This window comes from Leptonotus elevatus, chromosome 4 (genome assembly GCF_054856555.1).
Source record: "Leptonotus elevatus isolate MCC_2025b chromosome 4, RoL_Lele_1.0, whole genome shotgun sequence".
NCBI classification, from domain to species: Eukaryota; Metazoa; Chordata; class Actinopteri; order Syngnathiformes; family Syngnathidae; genus Leptonotus; species Leptonotus elevatus.
The window spans coordinates 7518911-7540360 of record NC_141242.1 but is presented as its reverse complement, the minus strand read 5'-3'; the positions used below and the strand labels follow the sequence as shown (position 1 = coordinate 7540360).

The following is a 21450-nucleotide window of genomic DNA, read 5'->3' as shown; positions in this document are numbered from 1 at the left end:
AGTATTATGTATGTAGTATATTTGTTGGGCAGTTTGCTTTCGAGTTACGATGCACTCGACCTCGTCTGCCATTTTGTTTTCTGCTTAGCTAGTGCTAGCGCTTGTCTCTGTTTGTGCACCGGGAGTATCTTTGGCTTTTCCACCCACCTTATCATTTTATTTTCATGTATTTTAGTTTTTCTTAATATAAAGTATTTTGATATAAATTCCGACTTTAACGGTGAAATCAAACTTTTGTGGGTTACATCGCCAGCATAGGAACAGAACTTGTTCGTAACTCAAAGACCCCCTGTACTGTATCCGATCAAATTAAGAAATAAAAATATTTTTTAAAATAATTGAATGAAATCAGTGTTGTACTGTCAATTTTTAAAGTATTGTTTTCAAATTCCATTTTCCAGATTATTTTTTTCTGGATCGTAGAACACTCAAGCTTCCAGGCCTCTGGTTGAGGACCCGAGCTTGAAGGATATACCGCCCTGGTGGGCGTGGAAACGATAAAAAAAAACAAAAAACAGTGGACTGCCCACCAGCAGCCATCAGACAGCATGTGATGCTGCATAACTTAACCTGCTCAGTAGAGATGTTTGTTCACGTTCTATCTCTTCCTCCCCCCCATACTCAATAAATCAGCTTGCTTTTAAAGCTTCTGTTGTCCAGTCCAGGAATAATTCTTTTTCTTTTGACCCTTCCATCCCCCAACTTGCTCTTAGATGAGTCAGGCAGAAAATTTTATTCTGCTTCCATGAGCAGCATAATCAATATGCTTTGCCTGTTTTGTGCTTGTGCAGCTGCTGGGCGAGGTTTCTTTTGGACAATTGCACAGCAAGACAGGCACATCCTGCAATGGAGCGATGTCCCTTAGGCCTCTCACATCAATTAGGACAGACAATGGACATCTGTTCTGGACATTAAAAGCTAAAAACACCACTCAGAAATGTGAATATGCAATTGTGAGTCATCATTGCTGGTTTGGTCAGATGTCTGGATAAAGTCTTATGATTAAATCATGATGATGTTCTTGCTTGATAATGTAATTGCGCTCAAAGGTCACAACAAAAATAGTAATACAGTGCTTTTATTTGTTAATGACATCAACACAAAGATGGTTAATCGCCCACATACAGTTGGTTGTTTTCAGTGCCATTTTTGTTTTGTTCACATGGACTGGAATCAACCCAACCCTTTTCAGATTAGAAATACAAATAACCATTATTATCTTTTTTTAGTGGCTGTATTTTTACCAAAGCTCATTACACAGAGGCAGTGTAACCACTGTTGTCCTGTGACTCTGTGTTGTCTTTCGCGAGCATATACAGCACGAGACCTCGCTGCTTCAAATGGACCTTTATCCCACTGTTATTGGTACTGATAGCCTCACAATAAATGACGATTCTTGGAACGCCTTTATAATTTCTGTACCTTTATTCTAACAATATAGAAAGCCGTTGTCAAGGTTTAAACAGTCAAACTCAATGTTGTTTATACTGTATATATTATTTTGAAATGGATTTTCAGCTGTGTGACAGAGCCTTTATTTGCACAGATGGGTGTGACATTAGATTATTTTCGAGCTTGCACAATCAATTTTGTAGAGTACATTTTACTCTAAACAGAGTCTATTTGGTCCCACTCTAAACAGTAAAATTTACACTTGGAAAAGAGTAAAATATTCAGAGTAAATTTTACTCTAAGTATTTTAAGACTGTGTGTAAGAAAATTGGCCTATCCCATGTTAAAAACCTAGTAAAGTTTTTTTTTCACTCAGAAATTCTAAGTACATTTTAGAGGGATTTTGGTGTGTGTACATTTTACTAGTTTATTTTTTATTTTTTGTAAGTTACACAAGGGCAGAGGAACGAACTCACGACCTTCAGCTTGGGAGACCGCCACTCTACCACCTGAGCTATGCCAGTCCTACTGTGTGCTAATATCCAAAAGGAGACCCAAAACATCATTTTTGGTATTGGAGGTACGAAGATTCTAGCTGATATGAGCGATATACTAACACACTGTAGGAGTGGCTCAGAGAGTAGGTTGGCTTAAGTTGTGGGTTTGTGCCTGAACCCTGAAGTGACTTTATTTTTATTTATTTAAATAAACTAGTAAAATTTAGTAAAAATTTCTCAGTGCAAAATTTAATTAGAATTTCTGAGTGTTTTTTTTTTTCATGGGATGGACACAGTAAAAAATACTTTAGAGTAAAATGTACTCTGATTATTTTACTCTCTTCCAAGTGAAACCTTTACTCTGTTTAAAGTGGGACCAAATAAACTCTGTTTAAAGTCAAATTTACTCTACAACATTTACTGTGTGAAAAACAATTGAATTCTATTTCTACGTTTTGTTAGGACCCAGGAGTCCTTTTTCCTTTAAAAAAGGGACATGTTTTCTTATCTTTCTCAGTGAAAAAGGCATCAGTCTTACAGTTACAAAAGTAATTCCCACTGAATGTATTCGTTTGTAATGAGTGCTTTGATTTGATGATTTCACTGTGGAAGACCATAAAACAGGTCAGTCTGTTCCTATTTGCATAATTTTAACCAAAAAAAAGTGAGGTTTCCCTCGATTTGAAATTCTGCAATCAGGATGGATTGATGTATCTATCGCTTAATCCAAGCCAAATCAAAATGTCTCTGTTATCCTGTTGGCTGGAAACTGACCAAGGGTGGGCCGGGCATGGCTGTCCTCCCAGAATCATGGCAGGGAGCTGAGCTATGGAGAGCCAGTATGTCTTCCTCTTCTCTCTCATCGAGCTCTGTTTATTGCTAGTACTCACCGTCTGTCACACTACACCACGCCATAGTCACACACCCCCCCCACACACACACACGTCTCACGTTTGCATTATGGTCGGTGTAGCGCAAGCAAATCTCCGGAAAGCCATCATCACTCTCTCCTCACACGGTGCTAAAAAGGCCCCGCTCGCCCTCGGGGAGCTCCACTCTTCCTCTGAAGATCGATCCCCTTCGTTCATCCATCCATCTTTTTGCCTTTATGTCTGGCCATTTGTCTCCACGTCTTTACCGCTTGTCTGTCCAATCACGCGAAGCTCTCAGTAGCTTTTGCGAGGAATCAATAGTTTGCATCCTTCACTCATTCTTGCATTGTATTCATTATAAATATTGGTGATGTGGAATGAAAAAGCTTGACATTCTTGACGTGCATTAGATTGTGTATTATCTTCTTGTAGTGAATTGAATCCCTCCCAGTGATTTCTCGTTTTCTTCCAACTGATTGCTTTTTTCTTGCATGTTCAACCCCCCTCCCATGCATGGCGTATCGATCCACTGGGTGCACTAATTATCGCGCATGGCCTTGCATGTCTCTGTGAACCACAGTCAGCCTTTGATCGACTTGTCTGGCAGTTTTTGCATTGCCGGTGAAAAACAGGAAGTTAAAGGTTTGATTACAGAGTATGACTCCTGATCTCTTTGAAACAATTGCGATACACTCTTTAAAAGACTTAATATGTCTACAGCGTCTCGCTTCATGTGCTGTAGAAGATAGCGCCTCCACTGTGTCAGTTTGTACGTGCGCGGTGTTGTTTACGTTTGCATACATGCATATGAGCGTATTAGTCATGTATATGTGTATGCATGTGTGTGCACGCGCAAGTGGGCAAAAACACAGGTCGGTACATCCTGCTCTGCCTCCATCTGTGCTCACGCAGTCAACAGACCACTTTTCATAATAACCAGCTCTGTACACACACTCATGGATCTGTTTTGGTGCAGTCTGCTATAGTTACGTTTGAAGACAGCAGCTGCTAGTCAATTTTGAGAATTGAATCTTGGTGCATAAAAACAACACGTATACGAATGGAGGCCGTAATCTAAAAAAAAAAAGAAAAAACACTCAAAATGAGCTGTCAAAATTAATCAATCTATTATCAACCGACAACTATTTTAATAATTGAGTAATCGTTTGCAGCCATTTTTTTTATTTAAAATTGTCCAAATCATCTGATTTTCAGCATGTCAACAGTAATAATTTCTGTAGTCCTTCATGAAAGAAGACGGATTATCTTCTGTGTTTAATTAAAAAATAAGACATTTGCAAACACCTGTTTTTACTTTTACTTTTTTTTTTAATCACTATACGAAATAAACACCAGTTAACGTTTAATAAACTGTAATCGAGGAAAAGTGCTTTTGTTATAAATTTTAATGCAAAATAAAAAAGGAAACTGATTTGTCAATTAATTGATTGAATAATCGATAGATTAATCGGTTCTAAAAATATTCGATAGTGACAGCACTACACTCAAAAATACCTTCAATGAAAACATGGTGTTTATTTTATGCTGATTTATTGCGCAGTTTTTGTAAATGTAAATTTTGTTCCTGTATATTTCATGAATTGTCAGGCTCTTATTTTGGAATTTGTGGTGGAGAACTAATTAGTAGATTATAGTGGAGTAAAAAGTGACCAAATGTTTTCTCGGATGCTGGTCGACCTCTGATTTGTCTGAATTCCACAACATCATTTATACAGCTTATCATAGAAATTTAAAAGTTTACTGCTAACTCATTCACTGCCATTAACAGCTATAGACGTCAAAAATTAATTTGAACTATTTCTACTAGTTTAACTTTTTTCCCCACTTTTGTTGACAAGAGTATTAAAACCTAGAAAAAAATACTGTACATTTAGAGCAGATATTTAAAAAAAATTATGAATCATGAGTTAACTATTGAAGTCATACAATTAATTACAATTAAAAATGTTAATCGCCTGACGCGATTTAAAAAGAAAAGAAAAGATTATTAAAAATTAGGGGCGTCGGGCGATTAAAATTTGTAATCGTAATTAATCGCATGACTTCACTAGTTAACTCACGATTAATCGCAAAATTATGTTCTAAATGTACAGTAAAAAAAATTAAACTAATAGAAATAGTTCAAATTAATTTTTGACGTCTATAGCCGTCAATGGCAGAGAATGAGTTAAAATTATGAAACTTCCTTAATTTTAATGACAAATCCTGAAGGTCGTTATAAGATTTGTCGTCAGGCTCACATCTCAACTTTTAACATTGACAATAAATATTAAGCGATGAAACAAATAATTTGATAACAAGTGACAACGAGTATAGCATTTAGCTATACCAGTTATTGCCTAGCACTTGCTGATGAAGTTCCAAAATGCAAAATGTACGTGCCTTCGTTAATCCTTTGATTCTGGTTGAGGTCAAGTCTAGTGATGCTGAGGTCGAGCGAGGTTTGCTGAAATTTTGTGTTACGCTGTTTGTCATCTTGTGTGATGAAGTTTCTTACGAAAAGGTGTACAAACTCCATGGAATGTGGCCCTGCAACTAAGTGTTGCTAGCCTGACTTTTGCCTGAGCTTGAAGACATCTGGAACAACCTAAAGCCCCTCATGAACATGAATAGGATAAGCACTATAGAAAATGGAAGAAATGAATGAAGGAATGAACTTTTTTTTTTTTTACATATAACTTTGCAGCAGTGGAAATAAACTTGTGTATACCAAAACTCACATAGGAATCTCTGGCCTTAGATTCAATTATACATTCACTGGCACCACTTTACAAGTCCAGTCACACAGCATTTGAGTCCCATCTGTAATTGCTAGGCATAGTGGCGCCGGATTGGGAATCAATGAGAAGCTCTGAAGCCAGTGTCACCGGTGACCTTTGCGCGTGCTGCGCCAATGACATTTTAAGCCGAAAGGTCCGCATGGATAAGCACACATCAGGTGGTTTGGAAATTGAATTCTTGGCAAAATGTGTGTGGTGGAACATACTGATGATGATCGTATGTTCCCTATTGTGTGCATATTTTATTCAGTTTGAATGCAGATCAGCATGTGGACTATATTGCTGAACATCTGACGACTTCTAATAACCGTCTTTGGCACAACCGCCTCTCTTCACCTGTACCCTCAAGCCCTTCTTTCCACTCCCTCCAAGGGAACAAAGTCTTATTTGTGGATGCACAAGCTTGCGTGTGTACCATCTGCCAACCTCCCAGGACACCAGCCAGGTGCCGGGCACACTCTCACCCCAGCCAGGCCACAACAGCACATCCTGCTGGGATCGCACTCCCTGTGCCAACTGTTGATCTTCACATAAATCTCACAATCAGCCAAACCATAGTAACCTAAAAGCAGCATGCATGCAGTCATGAGGCAAAGATGCGTCTACAAGTTTTTCGTTTTTTTTGCCATCTAGATTATTTCCTATGTTGAGGCTTGTTGTTATCCTCCCTTGTTTTTGCCTTTAGGATGTTTTCCCCAGAGATCCTGCCTGGGTGGAACCACAGCCTTCAGCTTCGAAACAAGAGGGTACTGTTTTGTGGATGGGAACTATTTAATACAAGTGAACGGTCAATTTTCATACACTTTAGAAATCAAACATGACGCAACCCCTCAAATGATATTTTTAATGAATCAGTTTTGGTATAACATTTGACCAAATTCCTGTAAAAAGAGGCTTAGTAACTGTCCCTCCATTCTTATTTCCCACTTACATGTCTCACGCTTGCCTGAAGAGGCTGCTGAATTTCAATTTCAATTATTTCTTCACATTATTGTCCTAATACTCTTCTCTTTTATAGGATCATAGAAAATATACTTTACTCGCTCTTAACTCATTTGCTCCCAAACATATATAAATACGTTCTATTTTAAATATTACCATGCTCCCAAAGACGTATTAATGTATTTTTTGTTTTAATGTTTTTTTATGCTAGAGCATACCGGGCTTTGATGCAGCCTCTGAACTGAAGAGAATGCTTGAAGCAATGGTAGTTATTACAAAAACGGTATAAGAGTATAAGAGATCAACCAGGGCCTTTCCCCACCGTTTTAAACACATTTGTGAATAATGATGAAACTTAGCTATATATTCTAATGCTAATTGCTGCAAAACAGAAACAGATAGAAATATAGACTCTAATCTTTCTTTTGGTAGGTTCCATGTTTTATAGCAATAGAACACAATATTCTGTGGGCCTTGCAAAATCAGTCAAAATTCAGTAAACCAGCCGGGAGCGAAGGGGGTTGCTTCAGTGAAAACGGCTGGGAGTGAATGAGTTAAAGGCAATCTCGATGCATTTCGCCACATATCTGCCTTCTCTGTTTATCTACCTTTTGCTTCCTTTATGGGTGGTGATGAAATGGCAGGGTGATTTTATTAGACCCACTAGACTGGTCCCTGTGTTCAAGGTCAGAACGGAGGGACACTTCATACATAATGTATACACTATAGCATTCATCGCTAATTAGCACTAACAGGAAAGGATGCCCCCAGATTTCCCCCTGATTTGTGTCTAATTTACATAAATATAATGGCACACAAGAGAGTGTGAGGCCTGAAGTCTGTACTCTCCTTTGGGGAGGGAGAGGTGTTACTGGGCTTTGGGCACGTAAGTGATAATTGTCACAGAGCTGCTGTTCACATGCCCAGACCACAAAGTAAATCATGTGAGCAGAAGGAATGGATTTTAGACACAAATTAGTATTGGTATTGACTATATCAATGAATACTGACCCTCACTGTATATGAGTGACACAAATGTGCATGTATTGTATATTTTATTGCACATACTACTAATGAGATCAGTGTACATGTGAAATAAAAAAAATCATAATCATCTATAAAGGGGACGTCTATCCCCCCAAAAAATCTTTAGAACATGTTCTATGCTGCCTATTGCATATTGTCGCTGCTTTGTGAAAAACACTTATGTTCATTTTTTTCCCTTTTCTGTGTGTGTTTTTGGGATGAAACTGAATGCAGACCTCCCAAAAACCTAAAAAAAAATAAAGGGGGGGGGGTGTACATAAGTGCTTTTCACATAGCAGCGACGATATGTAGACCATGAATAAAACAGCAAAATCACCCTTTTTTTTTTTAAATCACTCTCGGGGCGGCCATTTTGACACTTGCTGTCGACTTAAAATGATCACCAGTTTTCTAAAGCTGAGCCATGATTGGTCATTAACTGAGCCCTGAGTAACTGTGATGTCATTATCAGTCATTTGCTAAATGGCAAAATGGCCGCCTTCTGTTATTGATAAAAACTGCTGGATTTTGCTGCTTAACTCATATTCACGCAACATTCATATGAATCCCGTGGTCACACTAGTTATTGTAAAGAATTTTCAGTTGACTTCATTAGAATTTGCAGTGTGCCTAAAAAAAGTGTCCAGTTCCTGTAAAGGTATGATTATTTCCTAGCATTTCATGAGCCCAAGAGCCATACAAAGCAGGTTGAATGGAGATTTGGAGGAAGGGGGCGTGGGGGGGGGGGGGGTGCTGTGATGATTTGAGGGAGTACTAATACATTATTCACAGGGGTGGGTTGGGGGCCTAAAGTGCCAGATTAATTTGTGTTTTTTTTTCTTTCCAGTTGGGTGGAGGAATAAATGGGGACTGTCAGGCGTGCAGTAAAATGCCGTGCAATCATTTAGACAAGTGTTATTGGCGCGCTGGAGCTGCACGGCTCAAGCGGGGCGGGCCGGTCTGGGCCAGGTGTGTGTATGTATGGATGGGGGCTGTGTAATTATCTCCTATGATGACAATGATGGCTAAAACCAATCAAGAGGTCTCATCGCACAGCCGGTGTAAAACACCAGGACAGTTGAGTACGAGTGCACATGAGAAGTACAGTACTAACATTTTGTGATCCATTATGATCCAGTTGTAAATATTTATGTCTTCATTCCGTAGAAAGTAAAATCATAGTTCATGCTTTGTGTATTTCAACCATTTGACAGTGAGCTTGAAAATAAAACGATGACCAAACTGGTGTTGACAGAGATCGTGTTGCAGCCAGCCAAGCAGATTGTTTATCATTTTAGTTCTGCTCGAAAATATCACACTTGCTGCAAAGCAATTATGACAACATGCAAATGCAGACACCCGAGCACACATGCGCTGTGTTACACGCGCACGAATGTTGCCAAGGTATTTTCTTGGGCTGACATTAGCATGGGCTAAATCCAAAGGGAACTTTTAATGTTGCCGGGCAGACTTTTCTATTATTGTTTTTCTATTATCGATATTGTTTCAATGTAGAGGACAGTGTTTGAGATGTTTGAACGCTTACTTGACGAACTAATGAGGCGAATTCGGAAAGTGCAAGGGTTGAACGTCTTTGTTAGACGGGCCGGCAGCCGCCGCCTTTGCAGGATGCTCCCAAGGGAGGTCTTACAGCTTGCTTAATTGAATCAAGTGCACATGGTGCCTCCCCCTTCACAGTGCGGCCCCTCCCAATACGAGAGGAGAGAGAAGGGCAGCTCCGCTTTGATGCTTTTGTTCTCATCAGCACCATGGACAGCACCGATTGGGTTGGGGGGGGCTTTCATAGCAACTAGTTGCCGGATGCTGGGGAAGCATTCACAAGTCACTTTTTCTCAGCAGCGGAGGAGGGAGGTCAGCATGTTAGACTGCATAGAATCGTAAATTGCTCCTCACAGCCTTGAAATGCTCAGAGCTGAGCAAACTACTGATTGAAAAAGGTACATTTATTCTGGATCAGATGGAGAGCAACATCCGTATTTGACTTTGACGCGTCAGAAGGCGGGTGGCCCAGACCAAGAGTGCAAATATTAAGAAAATCAGGACAGCGTGACTGTGCATTGCTTTGTGTCTTGCTTTACATCTCACTCTCTTTTTTTTTTCTTTCTTCTATAAAACATACTCAGGATATTTAATGGAATATCATTTTTGGAGCAAATTGTATGATACAGACCAATGCGCAGATGAGCCAGTCTCAACAGCCGGCTGTCTGAGTTCATTACATCTAACGTACTGTATTTTTATTGTGTTTTTTTATTTTATTTTTTAAAGTGGAGCCACAAAATCTTTTTTGGGTAATTCATCATAATTTGGGATTTTGAAAAGATTTTTCCCACATGAAAGAATCTAGAAATAATCCAATAAACTGCACAGGCTAGGGCTGCTCGATTATGAAATATTAATCACGATTATTTTGGTAATAATTAAAATCATGATTTGAACGATCATTTGTTTTTGGGTACAAAACAAGAAAATGTTTCAACGTAAATGATATTAAGACAAAATTATTTGAAACACTATAATTATGCAAGCTCCCTTTGGATGAAACAAAATTTAGTAAATTAGTTATTTTTGTTTTTTTAAAGGTGCAAATGTATAAACTTAAACAACAGAAACATATGGAATATTTTTTATATTATGCTGATTTTTTAATTGTGGGGTGTAATAATTGAAATTGAATTTCGTTAACGATCCCATAACCAATACCGCTAGCACTTCTGATACATAAAATGTCCTTTCATTCATTTCTGACAAAAGGCAGAACAGTCACTAATTCATCCATTTGTAATAAATTAATAAAAATGCAAAATAAAACTGACCACTTTGAGCTTTAATCTTTGTTCCAAATAAATTGAAAGACAAACTAATGCAGATTCAACTGTTAACTGTTAGCGCACTGTTAAGCTTGACAATATTAAAATAGGGCTGGGCAATACAGAAGAAAATTTTATCACAATGTAAGTATTTCACATCAGTCGACATTGATAAAAAAAAAAATGAAGTACCTATTCAAAACAAGAAAAAATACTAAATGGATTAAAGATAAAGTAAAAAATATATATTTTAAGTAAGGATTTGCATGAAATACCGTAATAGAAAAAGCTTAATGCGTAATCGTAACCTGACACTGTACTGAAAAATACAGCAAGGTGTCAGAGACGTAATTAGCATTGTGGCTCAGGTGAAAATGACATTGTGGACTTGATGCCACATGAGTGGTGTATTGTCAAATTACAAAGTATTTTACAGTCCCATGAATGCTTGATAAATGTGCCAATGTTTTAATCTAAGTTTCCCTTACCTTAAACAAACCAAAAGAACTCTTGCACTTAAGTCGTTTCCATCTCAACTGCCCGGAAATCGACTCTGCTCAGAGTCTAAAATATAATCACAGGCAACAGCTATATATCAGTGTATCCGCTCCTAATGATATTACATAGGAGTCTGGAGAATAGCTTCCAGCACACGTCTGATGGACCAAACGGAAACTGGACCTAGGCAGTTTGAATCACTCGTTATACAAGCTGATGAGCGTTTGTATATTATTTCCTCTTTGTTGGCCATTAATATGCAGCTGTTGATTCTCATCTCAGGATTTTATGTCTGTTAGTGCTGAGCAATGTGATAGCAGCAGTGTTGTATTGACTTTACTGGTATTAAGGAGCCAGCATCTCTAAGGACTTGCAGAGGCGGATCCATCTCTCCTGCTTGAGGCAAATCAGAAGATCATGTTGCCCTGCAAGAACACTAGACCCAGCCCTGCTCTCCATTCATTCACTGCCATTGACGGCTATAGACGTCAAAAATTCATTTGAACTATTTCTATTAGTTTACGTTTTTTCCCCCCACTTTTACTAACTAAGAGTATGAAAACCTAGAAAAAAATATATCGTAAATTTAGAACAGATATAAAATGTGTGATTAATTGTTAGTTAACAAGTGAAGTCATGTGATTAATTACAATTAAAAAATGATGGGCCTAATTTAAAAAAATATTCAAAATAAAGGGCGTAATTAATCGCATGATAATTTTATATCTGTTATAAATGTACAGTAAAAAAAATCTAGGTTTTCATAAAAAAAATTAATGAAATGAAAACAAGTGTTTAACTAATAGAAATAGTTCACATGAATTGTTGACGTCTATAGTCGTCAATGGCATTGAATGAGTTAAGCATCAGGCTGCCCGTCGTCCAAATTTGATCTGATCTTGACATTCAGAGATGCGGCAGGAGTTTGGATCATAACATGTGACATATTTGGGGGTGAAGCTTTGTAATTCGTCATGTAAGATGAGACGGGTGCGTACATACATGATATTTTTTTTTTGGACTGAGGCTGATCAATATCCACTCTGAGCACAGATTTCAAATTCATCATGCCCTCTTATACGCTATTGATTTTTGTGCAATGGCTGCCCTCAAAAGTGGCTGATTACTTTTCCTCCGTCAGGCAGAGCAAACACAAGCTGGATAGCAGCAGACAGGTTAATTCATACCTTTACTTTGCTTTTAGAAGGGTGAAATGGAAAGACACTGACATCCAATGGTGACAACCATCTGTGATCTATTCCTTTATGCTATCATCCACATCATCACCTTTATTGAAATCATCAGGATACAATATCATCTCCAAAACAGTATACACAAGAGTGTGAGGATTGTATGGGATTTTCCTTTTTGTCTGCTTTTTCAATATTAACTGTAACCTTCATGTATTTTTTATTGCCGGGGATGTCACCCTCCCTATTGGCAGGACCTGAGGTTCAGATGCAGAATAATATATGCGGCATATGCAATAATTGTGAGCCGCCGGGCTGTGTTGTCTTGAGAGTATTGTCGACGGAGATGAGAGTAGCGGACCTGCACACATAGCTATGCACACACCATTCAACCGTGCAGCACAGACACGTACCTGTGTGTGTCCATTTGTGCACGCCAGTAAACGCTCAGCACCTCTCCGCTTGATAGAAGATGATGTGTGGCCACAGTGACTCCTAGTGGCTGATTTAGGCATTAACTAGCGCTCACCTTCCTCTACGGAGTGCGGTTCTTATCATATGTTTAGGTTTAGCTCGCAAAGACGTACTATTTCAGAAATAAGATTTTATTTGCCTATCAAAGTGCTTTTTCATTGATTTGATGCACTTTGTCTCTCTAGTTCTATGAATTCCTTTCATATTTCTGTTGTGTGTGCCTGCATGTAGATTGAGACGTGCTAATTGTTTTTTTTTTTACGTGTTGCGTATTGAAAACCAACTAGTTTTGCGCACAGTGCCAAATAACATTGACATGTTAGCATTCGATACTTGCGGTTTTAGAAACAACAGGCATTTGAACACAGTGGCGCACATATAACAGATAACACTACTCACAGATATATGGATTATTTATCCTCTGTGAAAAATGACTAAGATTTGAGCATCTTACTTAGTCACTTAGAGTAGTAATTTATTTTATATTTGCACAATTTAACCTTAAATATCAACTTTTCCCCTTTCATTTTCAATGGGACTGACATTGAATTTGAATCCCACCGTCGACTGTACATTGCAAATATATCCATGGCAATTATGCTAAGGAAATATACATCGATACCAACTGACTATCATAGTTCCACTTTTCCATCTAAATGAATGAAAGGTACTGCATGCCTAGGTGGCGCTATTGAGTGATTTTTTTTCTCTCTTCATTTTCCCATTAGATATCATTAGTTTCACTTTTACATCTAAATGAACGGGGGGTACTGCATGCCTAGGTGGCGCTATTGAGTGCTTTTTTTTCTTTTTTCCATTGGATATCATTTGTTCCACTTTTACATCAAAATTAATGGAGAATACTGCATGCCTAGGTGGTGCTATTGAGTGAAATTTGTTTTGCATTTTTCAATTGGATATAATTTGTTCCAATTTTCCATCTAAATGAATGGAGGGTAATGCATGCCTTGGTGACGCTATTGAGTGATTTATTTTTGCATTTTTCCATTGGATAACATTAGTTCCTTTTTTACATCTAAATGAATGGAGGATACTTTCAGATAACACTTTTCCATATAAATTTAGACTTGCTTAAAAAATTCACGCCTGCCGGGTTCAAGTGTTCTTTTTATTCATGTATCTTTCAACTACAATTAATACTTTGTAATTTGTACATAATTTATCTTTACATTTTCTTCATAAGCACTCAGTTTAGCATTCAGCTATAATCATTCAGCTATTAGCATTCAGCTTTCAGCATTCCCACTCAATTTCAGCAGAAATTTTACTTAGTCTAGTAGAAGAAGAAGTCTTTTCATCTTTGTGTCGGCATGACTGTATAGTGTAATACTGCCTCCTAGTGGTCAAGACGGGCACACCAGAAGGCGCAGCACAATGAAATTGCAACGTAGCATTAAATGATGCACAAACTGTGTAATTATTTACATTCTATTTATGTATGTTTTTATAAAGTACAATATAGACTAGAGTGCTATTTTTCTGTACTAAAAACATATACAAACATTTAAGGTTTTTAGGGTGGAGCAGATGAATGGCATTTTCATTCATTTCAGTGGCAAAAGATGATTTAGCACAGTCTATGTATATGGAAAGGATCCTTAAACAAATAGAGGGAGCTGAAAAGAACACCTCAAGCGGGAATATTTGGACAAACTGCCAACACTGAATACAGAAAAGTTGGGAAAGCAACAAGGTGTCTCATTCAAGGGCAGCAAGGCCGTTGTTGGGGAGTAGACTAGCAACTATCAGACCCAATTTTAGTTTTTTGTCCACATTAAGTCCTGATGGGATGCGCCGCCTGAACATATTCTGCCGCCATTAAGCATTGTCACGTGCTTGTACACTGACTTGAATACAGGCAAGATAGGTGCGATGTAAGCTGTCCTTGACAGACAAAAGCGGCATGTAGCGAGCTGCTAAGTGGGCGGAGGCTTTGGGGCAGTGGATGTTGATGTTTCAGGCAGAGCTGCAAGCTTAATACTAGACCTTGAATTCTTAGTGCCAATGCAACCCACGGTTCTCACTGTCTTTATAGGGAGGGATGCAAATGAAAACTCACAGAAAAATGTTTTATAAATATTTCTCATCTGCAAATAATTGCGAATATTGCTGTCTCACTATCGAGAACGTTGCTGTTGTTTGAACTCTATGACATCCAACAACCAGCAAAGTCATTTAGAAAGCTTCTTACGGACTTATTTCCCCCCTAATTTGCCACATTTACCTCGCTCTCCTGTTGCTGTCTGATAAGAACCTTGCGGGGAAGTGGGGAGTTGTGTGGCTTCTCCGTGGCATGTAGGTTGGCCACTTTGAAGTGCTTTAAAGAAACCATATCTTCCAGACACAGCTGGAATGGAAATGTGTGGAGAAAGACATTTCTATTCCCGCCTCTGCTAAATATCCTTTCTGGATGCAGATGCTGCCGCTGCCGCTGCCGCTGCCTCACAAAGAAGCTGTTTGGCAGTGTCAGCTATTGTGTCGCGTGTCTCATATCAGCTCGGCCCCGCCCCCCAGATAATGGGAAATAATCTGTCCCTTTATGCACAGCAGTCCATTATGAGGGGCACAGCATTGTCTTGCGCACAAAAAAGGGTTGAAGGGTTAACGTCTTCATTTGCCGGCCTTATCTGATTAAGTGATGTGCCCGGCGTACACAATATGGCCACCTTGCCGCGCCTTCACTGCCATCAATCGATGAGAAGCTAATGTAAGCCTTTAACCCTCCAAAGGACCCCGAGCTAATGTCATTTATCCAGCTCTGCGCAGGATTAATTACGCTGCGCAATGCCAAATAGCAGCTTTGAATGCAATCTAAATATTCATTTTATCTACACAATTCAATTAACTATTTATGTGGTCATCTTTTGGTCCATTGACCAGCTACTCCCGGCTACTCCAATGACCTTCCCCGCCCCACTGTAGCTGGGATAACGAATCAAGGTTTGAGACCAGCATCCTCTAGATATTAATCTTCTGACAGGCCGAGAGGAGGGTATAGTGTCTTTTAGCTTTGCAATCACATCATTGCAACCTCTAACCTCAGAGTGTGTTTTCGGGAAGGGGCGTGAGGCTGGGTGTGGACATCAGAGCATCACTTGGGTGATTGCTGATGTAAATTCCATCCAAGTGACAGTGCTGCCCAAGTCACAATGATGTATTAGACACCAGGCACACCTACCACTCCCTCATCCATCTCCATGCCTGTCTCTATAGTGAGGGAATGAAAACGTGTTTTTAATGTTAAGGGCAAACACAGGGTGTGAGTGTTTTTGCCATGATTGTTAGTCATTATTTTATTGTGTCTGTTAATAATGTTCAGATCTTGTGGCACGAATCCAGTGAAAGTTGTGTCTCAAAGAGGGAAAAATTTGTCACCACATGCCGAATTGAAAACACTGTATCGCATTATAAATTCCAAAAGGTTTCTAATTGCCGATCAAGATGGTGGTAAATCACAACCTTTGTATTAGCTAGCGATTTGTGATTCAGTAAATCCGTGAATTCTTGAATGCCAAATTGCATCTATGCGAGGTTCACCGTACTGATGTATACAATATTGTCTATGTGCTTTTCCTAGTATACCTTTACCTTGGGGGGGGGGGGGGGGGGACACATCCCTGAGTCCCGTGAATGTCAACAGTTGTGTTAGTCATTTAAAATGCTTTGTTGTAGCATTTTGGAAAGGTTAGATTAAGCCGACGGGTAAAGAAAAATAAAATGCATTGATATGTCCTGTCACACCTTGCTGACTGCAATTCAGCCTGCAGCCATGCATTCGGTACATGTTTGATTTGGATACTGAAATACAGACAATTTAGCTACCCAAATATGGGCATGATTGCTTTTTTCCCCCCTCATTAATTAAAGAGTTTAAAAATAGTTACACGTACCGGTATATGTACATTGACTGTTTATAACAATTATTTAATTAGTTGAAGTTGTCAATTTGATACAAGATTTATTTTCGCATATAAAAGCATGAAAAAGTTATCATTACTATTTGCACTTCTGCTGCCCTCTGGTAATAGTCAGACTAAATGCAATCTGCAAGTGGGATGATAAAGTGGCATAAATCAAGAAGTTAATTCTGAAATATGTGCGCGTGGGAAGGTCGTATGACTACTGTTTTGTCTGAGCTCTGTGCTTGGATGCGCTCATCGCCCATACGCCTCATTACGCTCAGGGCCAAGCCTTATTTTGCGTAAATGTTTGTTTGGTCGCCTCGTGGCAGCATAATCGTCATTGATGAATGTTGGTTCACTGATAAGCCTTGAATTTGAGCGCTCTATGGTGGGCTGGCCGTCAGCCCGACTGTCCTTGAATCCAAGTTGATCATTGTCCTTGACTCACAAACACGCGAAATCGCGCGCGCACACATTTGCCTGCTGTCAAGAAATATACTTTTTACCAGCAGAGTACGCATGTACTTGAAGAGAAAAATTAAGTGTCGTGACAACAAAGGTTACTTTTGATTAAATTAAATTAATTTCATTTTTGCTTTGCCAAAGAGGCATTTTAAAAGATACATGTCTTTAAGTGAATACAAAAATAATGCTTAAAATAATACTATATTTCAAAATTAAAGCTAAAATCATATTAATAAACAATACATTTTTAAATAATAAAATTAAATAAAAATAAATGTGTTGATGTTTTAAGGCGAACAGCAACATGCTAAAGTTACATGTGTAAAGTATTCTAACCATATTTTCTCACATATGTTTATTTGGGAATAATGAGAGACACTTCAAATGGTAGAAGGTGTTTATTGACTCCCATTTAACATGAGTTTTAATGTGATTGGGTTATTCGGAACACAATCACATCAGTTATAAGAGGGTTTGCACTCTTGTGCAACTAGATTATTCTATTGTTTTCAGATTAGAATTTTTTTTAATTCAGTTGAGTTATACAGGTATAGCATTAATGGTGGAAAAAAATCAGAAATTATTGGTCTCATTGTTTATGTCACAATACTAAACTGGCATTTGAACAAAGGGTGTGTAGACTTTTTGTATCCACTCTATGTATTTGTTTGCAGTTCTTATGATATATTTTCTTCTGGATTTGTCATCCTCTACATGCACTGTATATGTCATTTCTTCAATCTTCAACCTTCACCCTTCTTGCCTTTGTGTCCATTAGCGCCGTAAAAAAGTTCTTCCGCTCAGCTTGCGATGTGTTGATGGCGGCACAGGAGGGTTCCGTAGGATGGTGCTATTATGTGAAGGAAGGACACTGAAGTGAAATGTGCGAAAAGAGAAAATGGTGTGATGCTGGGGTCACGAGAGGGAGGAAGGCAGAGACCTGAAAGCAAGTGGGCAGGAAAGGTAGAGTGTGCGCGAGGAGGTGGGCTGCTGCTCGCGTCCCCCGGGAGCTGCCTTGTTCTTGCAGGCTAATTGAAGCGCTGTGTGGCAGCAGCCTGCGAGCTGTCACTCCAATGAAGAGCCCATTTGCTGCATTTTACGGGCTGTGTGCTGAATTCTGATGATGTTAGCAGAGGTTGCAGACACTATCTCCCAGAGCCCCCCGAGCCCCCCCTTTCATGGAGGTACGCAGCCCACATGCTGCTTCCTGGCAATCGGCTGATTATATGTAACAGGGTCACAAGCATTCTGAACACGAGCGGTAAAATGTGAACATGAATCATTTTCATACTGATGATTTTGTAAATTTGTTGGGCAATCTCATACATGATTATGTGATATTATACGCTTCCTTTTTGGCATGTTTTCTCTCGTTGGAATAGAGGAGATTAGAAATGTTCTCGGAAAGCACATAGCTGGGAGCATGCTGTGAATTATTGATCGTCAATTAAAGCACTCGGCTGTGTCAATATTTTTCTTCGACGTTTGGTTTACCTGCACAATCCAGTATGAGAGAAAAACTATTCAACGATAATGACACGTGCTTTTGATCCAAATTAATTTGACATACAAAGAAGTGTTTCTGTTTCGGTGATGTTTTGCCATTTAGCTGAGCCTTGTTATCTATTAGCAGGATATTGAATGCAGCTGATATATTGGATATCGTTCGATTTTGCAGGTGTACCTAATGCTATGGTTGAGGTCATCTTTTTAACTGCTTAAGAGTCATATTCATTCATTAGCTACTGCTTTGTCGCTGCTTCGATCAAGTGCGCTGGCTATGGCAATTGTAAAGTAAAAATATGGTAGTAGAGAACAGTTTTACGTCAATCATGATTCTCCCTCCCTGCCCCCGCATGCATTATTTAACTATCAATAAATGTCTCTAGCCATCACCGCTAATGAGATACCCAAGCAGGTTTCTTATTGATCCATCACAATTTAGCTTTCAAAATGCATATGCATATGAGATCTTGCTAACATTAAAATGTTAAGATGTCACAGCCTATGATTAATGAGATCAATAAAACCATGATTCCGGAACACTAAGATTTATTTATTTTTTTCAGATTTTGAAAGACTTCTTCCAATGGGGAAAAACTGGAATTAGAAATGATCAATTCCGGGAATTAAAAACTAACTGTACTTGTTTCTCTCTCTTTTCTCAACCATAACTGTCACTCATATGTAAAAAGCACTTTTATGTCTTCTTACATCACATAAGTCCCGTCATTCTATACAGTATATATTCTTACATCAAGATAGATAGATATATTAAAAAAAAATTGTATTGTATATTCTTCTGTTTTTCACAAGTGTTGCAAAAAGCCAAAGCGAAAGTATTAGTTCTTTGATGCTTGTTGACATATTTGTCCTGAAAATAAAATTCCAAATCATATAAGCTCTCCGAAATGCTGCTAACATTTATTCTTCCCTTCACCGAGGAGATTGTTTAAAAGAGTCCGGTATGTTTTGCATGCAAAGAAATCAGGCGTACACAGTCTATGCAAAAGTTGGATTTCTATGAATGCATACAGTGCGAGTGCTGATGTAAATTCAATGTAAACGTAAATTCAGGCTAGGTTGGCGCACCACAAGTGCCATTCTGCTTTCAGATGACTTTACCAGCCTTCAGCTATACAACGTGCACGGTCTGGTCTCAAACTACAGTTTGTTGCCGATATGAGTGAAACCGGGATCATCTCCATGGAGAGAGCCACAGGTGCTGATCAACACATCACCCAGTTGTCATTAGACAATTCCCAATAGTACCCCACTGTGTGTTCTTCCGGGGATTGACTGTATTCACTGTGCCGCATCCTCACTGTTTTGATCAGACTCAAATGTGAGTTTATTTTCGTGACAACTCCGATGAGAAACAAAGAATGTTTATTTGTTTTGCTTCAGGGTCTAGCCAATGGGAAACATGATAAAAGATGTTGATCTCCTGCCTCAAAACCACTTTGGTGTTACATCTGATGGTTACATACTCATTGTTAAAAACATTTAAAAAGACAACCACAGTTGTGGTAATGTCACAGATTATTTATTTATTTGATTATATATGTATGTCTGAATGACTCTTCTGTGGAATCTGTTTGTGTTCATATCCATGATGGCTGACTGCGTAAACTGTGTATGCAACGCTGACTCTTGAAGGACGTCGGGGTTATTTGGTGAGGGCTCTCTTGTTTAAAGAGGAGGCGCTGTCGGCATATAGTGATGTAACAGTTGCTTTAATCTTGGAATGTAGATGTTGTAAAAAAAATAAATAATAATGCCTTTACAATAATACTCAGTTTTGATTGACATTGTCACAGAGGTAAAAAAATTAAATAAAAATCACTTATTGATTTTTTTTTTGTTTTACACAAAAAAACTAAACAAAATAGTTTTTTTAATTGCTCCTATTACTGCTAACTACACAGCAGAGGTCAACAAGCTCCAAACTAAAGTGATGACACATATGGATGCAGTCAGGGCTGAACTGGCACAAAAAAAAACAATTTTACAAATCGGCCGTGGCATTTTGATTTAGGCCCACCGGACCGTTTTATCCCCGACTCCTGCCTAACATGTAATTCTGCCTGTTTATTGACGATGTTTGCTATCTATATTCAAACTGGGTTACCAAAACTGGTCCCTCTAACTTGTGGGCAAGTCTCTTGGTGTAAAATGTAGGAAAATAATAATTAAAAAGCACTGCATCGGCCCCAAAAGAGGCCGGCCCACCGGGCATCTGCCCTGTATGCAAGATGGCCAGTCCAGCCCTGGATGCAGCCACACAGGGGGAAGGGATGAATTATGCTGGAACAGACGCTCGCAGGCAGTAGACAAAATGGCTCCAAAAATCAAATTAGCATTTTTCACACTGATTGCACATGAGCTGATGAAACTTGATAAGGGTCTGCACAGTGTATTTTTGCATACAATACCATCCATTTATTCTTACAGACTTTTTCATAGCAGATGTTTTTGTTTATTTTCACAAAAAAATGGTCTTTAAGTCTGAAAAAGTAGATATTTTCAGATTTTTTTTAGTACAATTGTCCCAATTGTTTGTTTATATGACAGGCGTTTCTGTCTTCAAATAAGCAGTAGACCCCCCCCCCCCCCCCCAAATAGACTTTGTCATGGGGAATGCTTCCACAGAGACCCCATCTCATCCACCGTCATGATTGTCTCCTCATCTATTGCCCTTTCAATTAAATGCTCAATTTCACCCCGCCGTCCCATGGGAGTCGCATCCACACCATCCCAGATTGGAATCCCATAATTGTCACCTACCCCCTTTTTCATCATGCATCAGAACCCGAGGTCTCCCTGTCCATTAAATACTGTCTGTTCAACTTGATAGCGACACATGTGAAAGAGCAGAGGACAATTAGCATGGACTTCCTGCCTGACACAGGACAGGACTATGTCTTGATAACAAGGCTTTGTTGTGTGTTGCCTTGACATATGAGTTTTAATTCATTCCGTGGCCATGTTTGTAACTCAAAACACTTGTATCTTGAGTCATCTTCCTCCACAAAATGA

General features: G+C 38.8%; 1 protein-coding gene across 3 annotated transcripts in view; it reads left to right on the top strand.

Moving 5' to 3' along the window:
* The window catches only part of arih1 (ariadne ubiquitin-conjugating enzyme E2 binding protein homolog 1 (Drosophila)), a 61444-nt gene that overhangs the window by 15050 nt on the left and 24944 nt on the right, over nucleotides 1-21450 (top strand). The window lies entirely within an intron of this gene.